The sequence below is a fragment of the Anabrus simplex genome, chromosome 4, assembly GCF_040414725.1.
Source record: "Anabrus simplex isolate iqAnaSimp1 chromosome 4, ASM4041472v1, whole genome shotgun sequence".
NCBI lineage: Eukaryota > Metazoa > Arthropoda > Insecta > Orthoptera > Tettigoniidae > Anabrus > Anabrus simplex.
The window spans coordinates 147,288,086-147,304,727 of record NC_090268.1 but is presented as its reverse complement, the minus strand read 5'-3'; the positions used below and the strand labels follow the sequence as shown (position 1 = coordinate 147,304,727).

Below are 16,642 nucleotides of genomic sequence, written 5' to 3'. Positions count from 1 at the left end.
ACATAGTGCATAGGCTTTGCCAAGTATAGAAAAATGTTCTATTATTTACTAATGGCTAAATTTATACATATTTCTTTAACTGAAGAAGAATTATTATGAGGTGCCTGGGTAACACTTTCCTATACATATAACCTGTATCCAAACTGACCTGTCTTAATAATACTCGGTACTGGCTCAACAATAGCATGACCGCCTTTTACCCAGAGGTCCCGGGTTCGATTTGCAGCCAGGTCAGGTATTTTTACCTGATTCTGAGGGCTGGACCGAGATCCACTCAGCCTACGTGATTACAATTGAGGAGCTATCTGACTGTGAGAGAGCGGTACCGGTCGAGAAAGTCAAGAATAATGGCCGAGAGGATTCGTCATTCTGACCACACAACACCTTGTAATCTGTAGGCCTTGGGGCTGAGCAGCGGTCGATTGGTAGGCCAAGGCCCTTCGGGGCTGTTGTGCCACGGAGTTTGGTTTGAACTCAACAATAAATCTTAAGTGCAAATATAAGTTGTAATTTTATATGTGAGAAAACATGCATAAATTCTGTACACTGTACATTTAGAAGTAGTGAGTAGACCCAAGCTCTTAAACGTAATATGCATGTGTATAAGATATTGCATCATGACTTCACTCTCTGAAACAGGTAAGAACACCAGAAGCCCATTCCACAATATCTTTAAATTAACATGAGAATGGCTTGCCTTTTAACGAAGATCTTGAAACTGTATTTTACTTTCTGAAATCCATGATCAAGGTATTACCGTATAGCCAGTGGTGAACTAGTCGTATGAAATACAATAGTACATGATTTAATATTTTCTGTTATATTAATTCACATTATATATACAGTGAAGCAGGCTCTAAGTTCATCAAAGTAGAAACATAATATTCCTACCTTTTACGAATTCACTTCATCCATCAGCTCAGATCTATGTTGTTTCCAGAATAGGGTTAAACTTCTGACTGATAGAAACTTGCCAAGGCATAAATGTGCTTCTTTCCTGAAAAAGAAAAGACAAAAAACAATGTAAATTTAAAAATACATGGCAAAAAAGTGTCAGAAAAAATAAAGTTCCTAAACAGCACTGTTACAGTACTGTATTGACCTGAATATAAGACAGTGTTGCATATAAGATCACCCTGAATTTTTGAAAGGTAGCCTATTTACAAGAAAAATTAAGTAATTGCAGCACATTCAAGCTCTCCTACAACAGAGATAATTTAATAAGTCCTAAAGTAAATCTGAGAACAAAAGTTTTATTTTAATATAATATATTGTGTGCCTTCCTCAGTTATATTATGTAACACTGATGGGTGACCAAATTTATCGGCATAATCTGTTGGTAGTCACTGTGCAATAGTAGTGCAATGCTATAAATACAGCCCTGAATGCTGGATCATTTGTTTACACCATCCCACGCTTGCCTTAAATTCAGTTAGCTGAACTTTTAACTCTCATGCCACCTCCAGTGTCTTCATTCTAATAACTTAGCAACTGATTGGATAACCCTCATTTTGTTTCATCTGCACAGATCCAGTAACAAGCCTATTCATTTTGTTAATTTTGTTCAATTTTCCTGTCTCTGAACCTCTGACTGCTTCTCTTTATGTGCCAGCATTCTTGGGCTATGGAAGTTATGTATACGATATCTGTCTGACTTGGCGATGTTGCTGAGAGTACGATAGTCTACACAAGGTCTCCAGAAACCATCTTTCTTAGCAACTACACGGAGAGGACTTGTCCATCAGCTTTTTGAACGTTGTAAGATTTCCATATTCATCATTTGTTGGAACTCTATAGCTGTCCTAAATTTATCAGGAGGCTATTGCTGTGCCTTTGTTGTAACCGGATGTCGTTCAGTGATAATAGTATAAAAAACAATTAATTATAGTTGGGATATTAAAATGGATGTTAGCAAGTTGGGATTTTTTTTTAGAATGTTGATGTCGAGGGATTTTAACCCAAAATTAGTATCAACCCAGTTTATAAAAAACAGAACTTTCAATAATCTATTTCTAATTTAGCCTATATCATCTATTATGAACATCTACTGCACAACCAATCTGCGTCATGCATTAATAAACGTCAGTATTTCGTTTGAAAGCCGCCAACAAGAAAAGGACTGGCCACTAGTGTAAAAAAGCTGAAATGGTGGGATCTGAAAACAAATATTTGAAGTTCGCAAAAAATAAGCTAAAATCGGGAGAAATAATAGAATAATTGGGAGGCGGGAAAAACTGTCGAAAATCGGGAGTCTCCCGCCTAAATCGGGAAAGTTGGCAGGTATGAACTACATATGCTGAAAGACCACGTGCCTCTATTGAACTGATTACAATATGGGATAAAAGAGACAAGGCCGTTGGCAGTTACAGGTGGAATGTTGGTGCCAGGTCAGTAGGGTGTCGCAACCCCACTGGCTGCAATGTATGCCCTTATGCGGTTTGGAATGGTGTCAAACAGCTTTTGGATCCTCTCCTGAAGCAAGTTCATCCATAGTTGTTGCAGCTGTCCCCCCAGATCCCGCAGGTTGGTTCTGGGACGGAATCCCCTTTCAATGTCATCCCACACGTATTCAATGATGGAGAGGTCCAGGGATCCTGCTGGCCATCGGCGGACCTCAACATGCTCTAGGCCAGGGTCAGCCAACTGCGTGTACGTGTGATGTCAGGTAACACGTCACACACTCGGCTCGGGCAGCGAAACAAAGTACTTAGTACTGTAACTGAGAAGTGAAGGCTAGAGGGGCGAGGGGAAACACAACGTCATTCGTAGCGGGAGGCCCAAGGGCTGCAGGTACAATGCGGTATGTGTAATACATATTTCCCTCTACATATTTTATTGTAACGTAACTTTGTTATGAAGCAGTATAAGAGTTATAAAGCAACTTTATTTCTACATACCTATACAAACTAAACTTGTTTTCTTTCAGAGCATCTTCGGAACTGATATTGAACAAAAAATTGCTGTGTTTTACAATATCATGCACTGTAAAAAGAGTGCTAATAGTAACAAACAGTACAGTTTTACAACAAAAATAGTACAGAGAGTAATCTGTAAACTCAAAGCATACGATTTACCTCATGATATTGATACTCAGTTGCCACTCGTGGGTTTCCTTGATTTTTGTAGTCTTTTTTCATTGACTAGTTTTTCAATATTTGGAGTTAATGTTTGAAAAACACTAAGTTTAAGAGCACACTTCAAACTGTGATCTGACAACTGGCTTCTCTGTTTTGGTTTGGTTGTTTTTAAAATAGAAAAGAGTCGTTCACAGGCATACGTAGAACCGAAAATACTCAACATTCTTGCTGCAAACCTATGCAATTGGGGAGACATTTTTTTGTGAAAAATGTCTATAAAAGTCACACAAATCCTTCTTATTTACAAATCTCTCTTAGTTCTCTATCACACTGTAAATCTATTAACTCTAATTGTAGGTCTGGTTCAATGTTATCTGCAACAACTGAATATGGCGTGGTTAAAAGTTGAAAATCAGTTTCCAGACACTCCAAATTGTTAAATCTAGAATCAAATTCCAAATAAAGGTCTTTTTATGATTTTGACATACCTATCACTATCCTCAGCCATAGCACATTCAAACACTGTAAGCAGTTTTTGAAAACGTGGAATAGTTCTGTTCATGAACTGACGCTCCCACAGACACAATTTCAATTTGAACGATTTCACTCTATCAAACATTTCTGTAATTATTAAACCCTTTCCCTGGAGAGAAACATTCAGAATGTTCAAATGACCTGTTAAATCTGCAAGAATTGCGAGGTCACAAATCCACCTGCGATCTTGTAGTTCAGGGACTGGCACATTTTGTTGCTCCATAAATGTACCTATATCTTGTCGTAATCAGATCAAAATGCAGTTGAAAATGTCGATGCCTTTCGTGGTATTCTTCATAGGCACTAAATCCACTAGTTCCTACCAAATTGTAAGATTTTCGTCAACCCCTCGTATGAAAATGGCTAGTTGGGCCGTGTCAGAAATATCTATGTTATCATACATATAGAAATAGCATGCTCTCGTCAATTGCTAAGGAGTATGCCTGGAAGCTTTTTGTCAGTTCTAATAATTCTAGGTGGACATCATCAGATAGGTCTTGAATCCTTCTTGACACTGTGTGTGCGGACAAGCTGGTAGCTTCAAACTCTTCAATAATATTTGGCCAAACTCCTCACCTGCTAGAATTAAACATTCCTTTACGAATTCACCATCACTGAACGGTTTAAGTTTCTTTGCAATTAAATATGAAATTTTATAACTCAGTCGAACTGCTGACTCACTGATCGAATGCTCAACAGGGTTATTTTATTTACCTTTTAGTTCTGTAATTACACGTACCCTTTCCTCGCCTTGATACCGATCATAATCTGCAGCGTGACACCAACTGTAGTGGCATTGTAAATTATATCTTTTTACATACTGTAGCTCTTTTCTACAAACTAAACATTTAGCTGAAGCATTCCTATCATTTTCAATAAATAAATATAGATTTTCCCATAAAGATAAAAAGATCAGAGGAGTAGGTAGCTTGTCGCACCGTGATGTGCCCGGTTCATCCATAATTATGTACTGTACTGTACCACTACCACCACCACTACGTATGGCACTGCACGTGTTTACTACAAAGCTAGGCTGTCTCTTCATCTCACTCTAAGACAGCGTCTCCCCACCTTCTGCGCTCATACGTCACATGGGCTCTCCGACGTCACACGGGCTCTCTTACACCACACGCCAGCCAGTTGGCTGACCCTGCTCTAGGCAGTCCATAGACACACATGCTGTGTGTGGATGTGCATTATCTTGTTGGAACACTGTCCCAGGGTGCTGTGCCATAAGGGGTAGGATGTGCGGACGCAGAATGTCTGTGACGTATCACTGTGTTGTCAAGGTCTGCTGAAGCATATTAGAGGTGACCTGAATGCATATCCTATGGCTCCCCACACTATGATGCCAGGGATTATGCCTGTGTGTCTTTCCACAATATGGGCAGGATTTGCCCTCTGCGACGCCAAACCCGCACACAATGGTCAATGGAGGATACAGAGAAGCAGGACTCATCACTGAACATGTCATCCTCTGTCCATGCCTCCTGGGCAAGGCACCACTTCAAACGCAGGCGATGGTGTTCTGGTGTCAATGGGAACCCACGCATGGGTGGTAGGACCCAAATCCGGTGGATGCGAGTCGCCGAGACACTGTGCGGGAACATACAGTGTGTTGTAGAGTCTCAGTACGTGTTCGCGGATGGTGGGTGCCGAAGTTACGGGGTCTCACAATGCATGGTGCACCATACTTAGGATGTAATCTTTTAGTATTAGACTATATTAAGTTATATTAATATTATATTATATACACTGTGTTAAGTTAGAATATTAAGTTTGGATTCAGTATTAAGCCGCATAATGTGGTTAAGTGTAAGAGAGGGCCAAGAGCCCTAACTTCGCCACAAATAAAGACATCAATAAATAAATAAATAAATACAAAGGTCCCCTCTCGGAGTGGTGTTTCTTTGTCGACCCAAACCTGCACGACGTGACTGGGTGCCCTCATGTGTACAATGAGTCCAACATCGGGCCACTGTGACATCTGAATGGACCACTTGCCTTACAATTGCAAGATATGACCAACCAGCCTCATGCAATCCCCACAATGCGGTCTCTGTCAAATGCTGTCAAATGGTGGATAGGCAGTCTAACGCATCTCCGAGGCATCGTGGGTGCTTCGTACTGTACCTAGTCCTCTCTGCACGTCTTGCTTAACCGTCTGACTCACAGCAGTTGACTGGTAACAACTTATCAACAACGGGACGGTGCCATTACGAATGCATTCTGGTGGGCGTTCTACACATTACAGATCATTGTAAATCTAACCATTTACTCACACATCAATGGTATGCATGTATACCAAAATGTGATAATATTGGACCACTCCTTCTGGGTGCTTAACTTTTTTTGTAAGGCAGTATATTTAACTAAACACTAATTGATTAGGTTATGTAAGTCCATTTATATAGACCTAATTTTTCAATTTCATTTACTCATCTGAAACAAGTCAACAAAATAACAAAAGAGTTTATAGCTAATAAAAGGGTATTTAATCATAATTAATGCTATAAAAAGCTCTTTGTAATATTATTTTTGCTATAAATGGAAACAATTAATGTTTTAATTTCACACATTTATTTATAATTAATTCTGTCATGACTTCTCAAAACAATAAATTTCCTCCACAATGCACGACAATCTACATCAAGGACCTACACCAAAGCAACTACGTTAAGAATATACCATGTAGCCAGCGCATTCCAAAATCTGTTCATTTGTTTGTTCGTTCATTCAGAGATACCAACCTTCAAATGAGGTCATCAGAAGTGTGAATCACCGTGCGAGTGACTGCGTGGTTTGGGGCACGTAGCTGTCAGGTGGCATTCAGGAGATAGTGGGTTCGAATACCACTTTCGACAGCCTTGAAAATGGTTTTCTGTGGTTTTCCATTTCCACACCAGACAAATGTTGTGGATCTACTTTAATTAAGGCCAAGGCCGCTTCCTTCCCGCTCCTAGCCCTTTCCTATCCCATTGTCGCGATAAGACCTATCTGTGTCGGTGCAATGTAAAACCAACGGTTAAAAAAAAAAACACAGAGAATATATCGTCGCTGCCGGGACAAAACCTCCTATGTGAAATAATTTTAGCTTAGAACTTTGGCTGGTAAGGTTCGGTCATCTAAGGTGCAATATCGTGTGCATATTGTCAAGGCATTCTCGCTCTTCACAATGTATGTGCTGCGGGTCAGTATATCTCCAAAACATATTATCACATAAGAGGTTTTGTCCCGGCAACGACGATATGCTTGGTTGAAGCATTACTGTGAGGTATGACTAAAACGGTAAGCATCACTTGAGGAACAATTGAATATTTAATGTTTCCAGAAGCATCTTTCAGCTTTGATATTTTAGCCCATGCTACATCCATTGTTTCACAGTTTGAAATGTTTTCATTTAATGGATTTGCTTGGTACGAAGTGAATTCCATTTCCAGTTTGTCTTCGTCAGGGTTCTCAATTATGTTTTGAAACAATACAACAAAAACAAAAAATCACTGATGAAAATGAAGTACAGTTGCTTTCAATGAAACATCCACTACTTATTTCTGCAGGCTCCACCACAGAGTTCATGAAATGGGAATTTGTCCAACATGTAGCTGTAACTCCAGTTACAAGATCGTTGTCATCTTTCTGACAACTCTTGCTACTGAACTTTATATTGGTAATGTATTTCAAACTTCAAAATCAAATCAAAATCTCTTTATTTGCAAATGAGGTGTCTACCTCGGTGGCAAATAGTACACTAAAATACATTTTTGTCAAGCACTAAATTTTAAATTAACAAGAGAAGAAAATTTTCCTAGAATACAATATTATACAATTTACGCTAACAATTTTTTTCTATTAAACACACAGCTCATAAAACATAGTCTTACAAACATAGTAAACTCATATACAGTATGTGGAATTACAGTACTTAAATAATACTATACAACTGGTATAAGATTAAAATTTACATTGCATTTATTTACTTATTTATTTTTTACCCATTTTGGAACCGAAGTAGCATAACAACCTGCTGCGTCTTAAACAGAGCCCCTTTTGCCACCACTTTTACAGAGTTCTTGAAGGGCCTTCACAGCTACCGTAGCAGTCCCAGAGCCCTTGAAGTCCCCACTGTACTCCACCCCTACAGGCAATCCCCTATTTTGGCTGTCCAAATTCCTTAGACCAGGGGATGGAATTAATTTATCCATACACACTTTTTATTTACAATAAGCTGCACTGGTCGAATGCCCTCTAACACTTCATTTATTTTCTCTGTTGCTGTTTATTCTCTTCTTAAATATCTGTACAGATTTTGGAAAAGGATCTAACTATACCCCTGGTAAACTGTTCCACTCCTTCACGCCCTTCCCAATGAATGAAAATTTACCCCAAATGCTTCTGCTAAAATTTCTTCTAATTTTATACTTGTGGTCAGTCCTGCCGATACAATTATTTTCCAACTGAAGCCTCTCACGGATATCTCCCCATGCTTCTTCTCCTGTATAGGCTCCATATAATCCTATACGTCTAGTTTCTCCCTTCTCTTACTTAAAGTTTCCCACCCAAGTTCCTTTAACATTTCTGATACACTACACTTTCTCCTGAAATCCCCTGTTACAAATCTTGCTGCTTTCCTCTGCACACTATCTATTTCTTTTATTACGTATTCTTGGCGAGGATCCCAAACACCATTTGCATATTACAATAATGGATGAACCATACGTAATTAACTTTTCTCTTTTAATTCTTTGTTGCATCCTTTAAGTAGCCTCAATATGACATGTAACGATCTATATGCTTTACCAACAATGTCACCCACATGAGCCTTCCAGAGCAAATTACTTTCAAATCTCACACCTAAGTATTTGCACTTGCCATCTTTTGGGATAACTACCTCATCCAAAGTATATTCAAATTCAGTTTTAAAATTCCTGTTTGTAAATGTTGTAACAGTTGATTTGCCTCCATTAACCTTCATATTATTTTCTTCAACCCATTGTTGGATACTCTCAAGGTCCCTTTCTAATTCTGAACAATCCTCAATGTTATTTATTTCTCTACAATTATGTTATCTGCATACAACTTATTTTTGATGTTATATTATTCTCAAAATCATTTGCGAATATTAAGAAAAGTAATGGACCGGTTTGGGTACTACCCTGTGCAATTCCCTTCCAAACTTTCTCTTCCTGCGATACATTATTTCCTACTTTGACTTTCTGAACCCTTGAATGTAGAAATGTTTTATCCAACGTGTAACCCTTAATAATAATAATAATAATAATAATAATAATAATAATAATAATAATAATAATAATAATAATAATAATAATAATAATAATAATAACTCCGCCATTGCCGGTCCCAAGCCCGGGGCCCCATCTTGCAAGTGATGGGGAAGGAGGAGGGGGAAGAGTAACAACCTCGTAAAAAAACCTGGGTCCATCTGGCTCCGGATGGTAGCACCCTGTAAGGGCCCCTGCCTAGGGTTACAGGTGAAACCTGGTCAACGGTCTCGAAGGCGGATGAGGAATGTAATGTCCCAACGGTGGAGAGAGCGGAAGAACCTAGTGGAGTAAAGCACGAATAAAAAATCATTTCGGACTAACAATCCGATCTTATCTTGGAATTAACTTCCTACCTTGTACAATGTACAATTTCAATTGCAGAATGGAAAGTCCGCTGAATGAAAGCACTACCCCAGGTGGTAGCTCGGAAGAGAAATCCACCATTGCGTTATGCAATGCATCGGGACCTAGGGTTCTGGGGAGTCCCAACATCTGCAATAAGGGTGAGTCGGAGCATCCTTGGAATCCTTTCAGACTTAAATTTAAGAGGAAATTCTTTGCAGGCACTCTTAATGTAAATTCCTTGCTAAAAACCGGCAAACAGAAAGAACTGGAAATTTTCTTAGATAGACATGAAATCCAGATCTTAGCAGCTCAAGAGACACGGTTTATGGATGAGAATGTAACAGAAACCAAAAATTATAGAATCTTTAAAGGTAAACCAGCAATCAAAATTATGAAAGGAATGCCACTACTAGGTACCGCCTTTTATGTCCATAAAGCAATAGTTGATAATGTTATGGAATTTAAATCTAGTTCAGAAAGGTTATCTCTTCTCACACTTAAATGCAAGAACAAAAAGTATACATTTGTTAACTGTCATGCACCAATAAATGAAGATAATAGCAAGAACCCAAGTAAAACTGAAGAATTCTGGAGTCTTCTAGATGATGAAATGTCAAAAATTCCAAAATCAAATGTTATTATTCTACTCGGTGATTTTAATGCACAGATAGGCAAAGAAAAAGTTTTCAGCAAAACAGTAGGGGCATATCCGGCACACAAAAGAACAAACAAAAATGGCATGAGACTAATTAATCTCTGTAAATCCTTTCACCTAAAATTAATGTCGACCTTCTTCAAGAAACTTCCAAGAAAGGCTAAAACATGGGTGTCCCCAAATCCGATGTTAGGTGAGTTTCAGTTGGACCATGTAGCTATTTCTCAAGAAAGTATTAAGGAAATTATGAATGTTAAAGTAATAAGAAGTGGGGAGTTTGACTCCAATCATTACCTCTCTAAAATTAAGCTAAAGCTTCTACCTCGCAGGAATCAAAGAAGGCCGAGAAAATTAATGAAATACAACATAGATAGGCTCAACATTACACAAGCAACTATAGAAAACTTTCAGGAAGAAATTAAAATAACTCAGCATGGCAAATGGCCAGAATTATCTAAACAGATTAATAGTGCAGCGAAGAAAGTATTTGGATCAGTTAAAACTAAAAAGAAAGTATGGTGGAATAACGTATGTGAGGAAGCACTTATGGAAAGAGTGAAAAAGTGGAAAAAATGGAAATGTTCCGGAAAGAATGAACACTATGAGCTATTTAAACAACAAAGAAAGGAAACAACAAGAATAATAAGGCAGGTTAAAAGATCTTTTGAAAAATCGCAGCTAGTAGAAATTGAGAATAATTTTGTAAAAAATAACTCCCGAAATTTCTATCAGACCTTTAAGAATAACCTGAAAGGTTATCAATCCCGGAGCATTTGCTTCAGAGATGCAAATGGTAATATTGGCCTTAACAATGCCGAGAATTGTGAGATTCTGGCAAAACACTTTGAACACCTGCTGAACTGCCCTGAGCCAAATCATAAATTAGAATTTTCAGAAATTCAGGAAAATCTAGAAGCTGATTCACCTCCAACAGCGGAAGAAATAAAGGAAGCAATAAAAAATCTTAAAAATAACAAAGCTAGTGGGGAAGACTCCATAACAGCTGAACTTTTAAAATGGGCTGAATCAAAAATTATAGAAGATCTACAAATAATCTTTGAAGAAATTTGGGAAACAGAAAAGATCCCAGAGGATTGGAAAGTGGCTCTAATACACCCATTACACAAGAAGGGTAACAAGCAGGATGTCAACAACTACAGAGGTATATCTCTCTTGCCAGTTGCTTACAAAATATTCTCAACAATACTACTAAATAGAGAAATCGACACTGGACAGTCAATTGGGTGAATATCAAGGTGGATTTAGAGAAGGAAGATCTTGCTCCGAACAGATTTTCAACCTGAAATCTATAATTCGACACAGATTAATAAACTCCAAAGACATAGTTGTAACATTTATTGACTTTAAAAAAGCCTTTGACTCTGTTGATAGGGAAACCCTAGATAAAGTAATCCGTGAATTTGGAGTTAAAACTAAATTGGCAAACCTAATTAGTGAAACACTTACAGACACTATCTCGAAAGTAAAATTTATGGGTGAAGTATCTCGACCTTTCAAAATAAATACAGGTGTCAGGCAGGGCGATGGTCTATCTCCACTCCTTTTCAATTGTGTCATGGAGAAAATTGTAAGAATTTGGAATGAAAAACTGAAAGAATCTAAAATATTGCCACTCATGCTGGGGAAGAAGAGCAAAGGTGTTGCAATAAATTGCCTAGCATTTGCAGATGACTTTGCCATACTTTCAGAAAGCCTTACAGATGCAGCAATGCAAGTCAATCTCTTTGAAAAGACAGCCAACATGACAGGCTTGAGAATCTCTGCCGAGAAAACAAAATTTTTGACGAATATAAAAAGTGCCCCAAAGTTTTTAGCAACGGATATTGGTCGAATAGAAAAGGTAAAGAAATTCAAATATTTGGGTGAGACAATTCAAGAAAATGGTTTAGAAAAATCTGCTATAGAGGAGAGGATACAAAAGATGGAAAGAGCATACGGTATAACTAAGAATACTTACAACAAAAAGTGCTTATCAAGGAAACTTAAAATAAAGCACTACAACACAGTAGTGAAACCAGAATGCCTTTATGCCAGCGAATGTCTAGCACTGAACTACAAGCTTGATAAATTAGAAATATTAGAAAGAAGAATTATAAGGAAAATATTAGGTCCTCCAAGAATTGCAGAGTTTTGGAAATTAAGAAGTAACAATGAAATTTACCAGAACGTAGAAAACATATCAGAAACAATAAGAAAAAGGAGATTGCTATTTCTTGGACACATTTACAGAATGGATGACAATAGACTAACTAAACGAATCTTCAAGTACCTTTGGGAAAAGAAATCAACTACCACCTGGATTCAAGAAGTCAAGAAAGACCTGGAAAGGAACAACATACGAGAAGAAGAATTATTGGAAAGAAAGATTTTTAGGAAGAAAGTCTTACAAATGGAAGGATTCCAAGGGAGGAAGGAAAAGAAAACAGGCACAAAGTGGACTGAAGACAGGAAAAAGAAACACAGTGAAACAATGAAAGAATACTGGAAGAAAAGGAAAGAACTAAGGAGGAACAATTGAAATTGTAACGTGGTCCTTAGAAGGCCGGAACGCAAGAAGAAGAAAAGAAATAATAATAATAATAATAATAATAATAATAATAATAATAATAATAATAATAATAATAATAATAATAATAATGCTATTTGCTTTACGTCCCACTATCTACTTTTTCGGTCTTCGGAGACGCCGAGGTGCCAGAATTTAGTCCCGCAGGAGTTCTTTTACGTGCCAGTAAATCTACCGAAACAAGGCTGACGTATTTGAGCACCTTTAAATATCACCGTCTGAGCCAGGATCGAACCTGCCAAGTTGGGGTCAGAAGGCCAGTGCCTCAACCGTCTGAGCCACTCAGCCCGGCCGTGTAACCCTTACGTCCAATCCTATTCTCTCCAATTTCTTTAATAATATTCCATGTTCCACTCCATCAATGGCTTTGGAAAGATCTATGGCTATGCAATCTAACTGGCCTTTTGAATCCAACTGATCTGATATGTCCTGGTGAAATCCCACCAGTTGTGCCTCACAAGAAACTTTCTAAATCCATACTGGCTCCTCATGAACCAATTTTTATCATCACATATCCCTCTGATGTGCTTTGATATTAAACCCTCCAGTATTTTACAAACTATACTGGTCAGGCTGATTGGTCTGTAGTTCTCTGGTTTCCTTTTATCACCCTTTCCTTTATAAATTGGTATTATTAAAGATTCCTTCCATTCCTTTGGTATTACACTACTATTTATGACATAGTCAAGAGAAATTTTAAATAAGGCACTATGTACCACCCCATTGTCTTTAATATCTCCACAGTAATTTGATCACTTCCTGCTGCTTTTCCTTGATGAAGCAGTTAGATTTCTCTGAAAATATCTTCATTTGTGAATGAGAAGCTTCTTGTTTCCCTATGTGTCTCTCCCTCTCTATCTTCTGTTTCGGTTTCCAACTCCTGACAATCTTCTACTGAATCTCTGAATTCCCTACTAAATAGGTTTGCTTTCTCAGTATCTGTTAAATAGTGTTCACCCCCTTCTCCAACCATTGTAGGAATTTGGATTTCTTTTCCTTTCTGATTCCTGATATATGAATACAGCTTTTTTCATTTCCCTTTGTGGTCATTACCCTCTCGAAGAATGCCATTCATATACGGTAATTCTCTTTTGTTTCCTTTTTCACTCTATTCAGTTCCCCCATTAGCTGTTTTCTAGTTTCTCTACTCTCCCTACCCTCTTTGATTTTGCTGTTTGATGATGATGCTTGTTGTTTAGAGAGGCCTAACATCCAGGTCATCGGCCCCTATGATACGAAATGAGACGAAATGCAATTACAATTTAAAAGTACAAAATTCATCCACTGACCAGAAATCAAAACGTGATGATGAGGAATGAATTGATGAATATGAATTTAAAACAATCAGTGGATAAGACGCGCAATGCCTCACATTCTCAGAAACAATATTACTGACCAAGGGACTGCTTCCAAAGCCCAATCCTGAATTGATGATGCTTGTCTAAATGGGTCAATATCTATGTCAACGATCCCGCATAATGGCACTTATTGCTAGTAAAGGAGAACCATGGTATTTCTCAAGTTGCGATACTGATCAAAGTAAGCGTAAACTCATGGTGTAAGTAATAATAATAATAACTTAAATGTTTCCACCTTTTCAATACAATATATTCACAAAATTACAAAATTATACGGTACTAGTTTCGACCCATCTAGGGGTCATCATCAGCCGTATTGGAGCAAAGATCATTTGTGGCAAAATCCTAAGACAATATTATTTTAAAGAATAACAAGTGAAATGAGATGTTATGGTAATAGTTAATAATACAAGGAATATACATAATAAGAGGTTTTTAACAAAGAATAAAGTATAAATGGGGTGTTGTAAAAATTATAATCATGGAAATCAGTAAGTTCTTGTATTGAAATGAAATATGGCTTAGGAAGAGGGCTTAAGGTGGGGCTGAAGGGTGCGGGAGAAAGTGTAATTGTCTTGGAAAAGTACCTTTGATTAAATTTAGGATTGAGTTTAGGTTGGCTGCATTATTGTTTCTGAGGAAAGTGATAAATAGATCGAAGAGTATGTTGGGTTTCTCTGAGATTTCATTGAGATTGTGACTGGCATTAAAGTATTGGTCTAGGTGTATGTAGTAATTTTCCATTATGTTCAGTAAAGGGCCCTTGTTTGCTAATACGAGGATGTCCATGTCTTGTTCAATATTGGTGAAATTATGGTTATAATCTTGCATGTGTTGGCCGATGGCTGAAAACTTGTTGTATTTTATTGCGTTAGTGTGCTCGTGGTATCTGATAATGAAGTTTCTCCCGGTTTGCCCGATGTAGGTTTTTTTACAGGTGGTACATTTGATCCTATACACTCCTGATTTTAAAAAACTGCTGGTCTTGTTGATGTGTGAAGTATTGTATAAAACATTCATGTTCTTATTGTTGGTTTTGAAGGCTATTTTAATGCCTTGTTTCTTAAAGATGTTGGTTAACTTGTAGATGTCATTGTTGAACGTGAAGGTGGAAAATGTTAGAGGTTTGGCTATTTCTTTTTTGAGGGTAGTTTTTGGGCGATGTTTGTGTTTATTGATTATCCTTTCTATAAAATGATTGCTGAAGCCGTTGAATTTTGCGATTCCGCGGATTGTGTTGAGTTCGTTTTTTAGATCTTTATTGGACATAGGTATGCTGAAGGCTCGGTGAACTAGGCTGTTGTATGTGGCTCGTTTGTGGGACTGGGGGTGCACTGAATCTTGGCGAATGGTGGAGGCTGTTTGAGTGGGTTTTCTGAAAATTTTATAACTGAAAGAATCTGAGTTTCTAGTGATGGTTAAATCTAGAAAGTTGATTTTTTGATTTGATTCGGATTCTAGTGTGAATTTGATATGAGGATCAATATTGTTGAGTCTTAAGAGGGTGGTGGGTGCGTTAATTGATTTCTCATTCATGATTACAAAGACATCGTCGACATATCTGGCCCAAAAGAGAATGTTTTCGAATTTGTTGTCAATTTTGGTGTATTCGAGGAAGTCCAGGTATATTTCTGCTAAGATACCTGAGGCCGGTGACCCCATTGCCAAACCATTTTGTTGATATATGACATTGTCAAAAGTGAAGAAGTTATTGTCGATGATAAGTTTTAATATTGTGATAAAGTCTTGTATCTCTAGTTTGCTTAAGTGGCTGTTTTTGTTTAAATTGTTTATAATTATCGGAATTAATTTTGATACTTGTATGCTTGGGTACATGTTTACAATATCGAAAGAGTGGATGGAGTGATCCGGTTGCAAATTGAACTTGTTTAGTTTTTCTACTAGCTCAGATGTGTTTTTAATAGACTTTTTGGATAAGAATTGATAATTTTTTCTTAAGAAACATTGGATGAATTGTGATATTCTGTATAAGGGGCTCGGTCTATAGTTGATAATTGGCCGGATGGGAATTCCGGTTTTGTGAATTTTGGGAAGAGCTTTAGCAGTGGGGAGTCCTGGGTTCATATGTATGAGTTTGGATTTTTCCTGTTCGGTAAATAAAAATGAAGTGTTTTTAAGAGTTTGTTTAAGTAGTTTTTGAATTTTTTGGGTGGGGTCTTTTTTGATTATGGAAAATGAGCTGTCTGTGAAAAAGTTTTTTGTTTTTTCAATATATACTTTTTTATCCATGATAACTGTTGCATTGCCTTTGTCAGCTTTGGTTATGATGAGTTCGTTGTCTTTAATTTTCTTCTTGAGGGCGTATATGCGCTTTTGTTCAGCAATTTTTTCTTTATTATTGAGGTTACTGACTGATATCCTCCACAATTTAACCAACCCCGCAAATAACCTCAATAATAAAGAAAAAATTGCTGAACAAAAGCGCATATACGCCCTCAAGAAGAAAATTAAAGACAACGAACTCATCATAACCAAAGCTGACAAAGGCAATGCAACAGTTATCATGGATAAAAAAGTATATATTGAAAAAACAAAAAACTTTTTCACAGACAGCTCATTTTCCATAATCAAAAAAGACCCCACCCAAAAAATTCAAAAACTACTTAAACAAACTCTTAAAAACACTTCATTTTTATTTACCGAACAGGAAAAATCCAAACTCATACATATGAACCCAGGACTCCCCACTGCTAAAGCTCTTCCCAAAATTCACAAAACCGGAATTCCCATCCGGCCAATTATCAACTATAGACCGAGCCCCTTATACAGAATATCACAATTCA

General features: G+C 37.4%; 1 long non-coding RNA gene across 1 annotated transcript in view; it reads right to left on the bottom strand.

Moving 5' to 3' along the window:
• The window catches only part of LOC136872522 (uncharacterized), a 43,965-nt gene extending 42,966 nt beyond the window's left edge, over window positions 1-999 (bottom strand). Inside the window, exon 1 of the long non-coding RNA XR_010859933.2 lies at window positions 892-999. This is a non-coding gene — a long non-coding RNA (uncharacterized lncRNA). The remainder of the gene's footprint in view (window positions 1-891) is intronic.
• Between the last annotated feature and the right edge of the window lie 15,643 nt (window positions 1,000-16,642).